The sequence below is a fragment of the Etheostoma spectabile genome, unplaced genomic scaffold (genome assembly GCF_008692095.1).
Source record: "Etheostoma spectabile isolate EspeVRDwgs_2016 unplaced genomic scaffold, UIUC_Espe_1.0 scaffold453, whole genome shotgun sequence".
Classification (NCBI taxonomy): domain Eukaryota; kingdom Metazoa; phylum Chordata; class Actinopteri; order Perciformes; family Percidae; genus Etheostoma; species Etheostoma spectabile.
In genome coordinates this window covers 299,687-301,395 of record NW_022605611.1, presented here as the reverse complement: position 1 = coordinate 301,395, position 1,709 = coordinate 299,687, and the positions used below count along the sequence as shown (strand labels likewise).

The window sequence follows — 1,709 nt, the reverse complement described above, 5'->3', positions numbered from 1 at the left end:
TGGTGGCCCACGAGCTCCCCCACTAACTCCCCCACACACCTTACTAGAGACGTATGTCTCCATCGACATAGGTCTCCATCGACATATGTAACATATGTTACTAAAGACATATGTCATGTTACTAGAGACAAATGTTACATTACTAGAGTCCTATGTCTCCATTGACCTATGTCTCCATTAACCTATGTCTCCATTGACATATGTAACATATGTTACTAGAGACATATGTTGCGTTACTAGAGACATATGTCTCCATTGTCATATTCCTCCATTGACCTATGTCTCCATTGACATATGTAACATATGTTACTGGAGACACCAGAGACAAATCTTTCTAGTGTCTCCAGTAACATATGTCTCTAGTAACGTATGTCTCTAGTAACATAGGTAACGCATGTCAATGGAGACATCTGTCTCCAGTAACATATGTCTCCAGAAACAAATGTCTCTAGCAACATATGTCTCTAGTAACATATGTCTCTAGTACCATACGTCTCCATTAACATAGGTTACATATGTCAATAGAGACCTTTCTCCTGTAACATATGTGTCCAGTAACATATGTCTCCAGCAACAAATGTCTCTAGCAACATATGTCTCTAGTAACATATGTCTCTAGTAACGTATGTCTCTAGTACCATACGTCTCCATTAACATATGTCTCTAGTACCATACGTCTCCATTAACATAGGTTACATATGTCACTGGAGACATTTCTCCTATAACATATGTCTCCAGTAACATATGTCTCCAGTAACATGTCTTTAGTAACATATGTAAATACAGACATTAGTCTTCAGAACGACTAAAGACTGATCAGACGTCTCCAGGAAGATTCATGGGGTTGAAGCCAGAAGAGATCCAGCTACGGCCGAGAGACAATAATAATAATAATAAATACTTAATCATAAATATTTACCCAGGTTATCACATGTCCGAACCTCGGGAGTGTTTTAACCCCAAACGACAATCCTTTTTTCCAAAAACGTAACTCGTCCCCGTAGCTGGATCTAGCCTCGACCCCTTCGTTTGGTTCTTTCCACTTCCTGGAGCTGTGGGTCGCCGTCGTCTGATTGGTCTCTGGACCCGTTCCGTCTTGTACTTGATCAACCTGCAGACCTCATCCGTCTCTGCTTTACACGGGGCAGAGACACAGGGATCACACGTGGTTCGGGACTCAACTGATTCTTCACATTTCCATTCAGCTCTCGTCTTCACACGCGCTCGTCCTCGTCCTCTAACTCAACCAATAAAGGTTCTGAACTCTTACTAAACCACGTCTCTCATTTTTTGGGGAAAAATGTTCTCGCTGCTCGACATTTAGGGCTGAAACCAGGGCTGTAGTCAAGACCACCTTAGTCCAGTCAAAGACGAGTCCAAGACCAGGACTAGTCGAGTACAAGTTAAGACCGAATCCAAAGAGGTTTGAGTCCAAGTCAAGACCGAGTCCAGGACAGAATAAAGGTCTTATGCATGACACTATAAAGAAAATCATTTTGGGTTTCTCTTTCCCTCCAATATTATTATCAACACAATAAAGACACCTGGACTCGGTCCAGACAAGAAGCCACGTTGGGCAAGACCAGTGGCCGAGACTGAGACAAGTCCGAGTCCAAATACTACTTTAACCCCAACCGGCCCGTCAGACACCGCCTACTAAGAGCATGGGCCTGGGCCTGGGTCTGGGTCTGTCCCAGGTTTCTCCCTAA

General features: G+C 43.4%; 1 protein-coding gene across 1 annotated transcript in view; it reads left to right on the top strand.

The window, feature by feature from the left end:
* cox5ba (cytochrome c oxidase subunit 5Ba) overlaps positions 1 to 1,709 on the top strand; it is a gene marked incomplete at its 5' end in the record, with an annotated part of 21,084 nt that overhangs the window by 1,607 nt on the left and 17,768 nt on the right.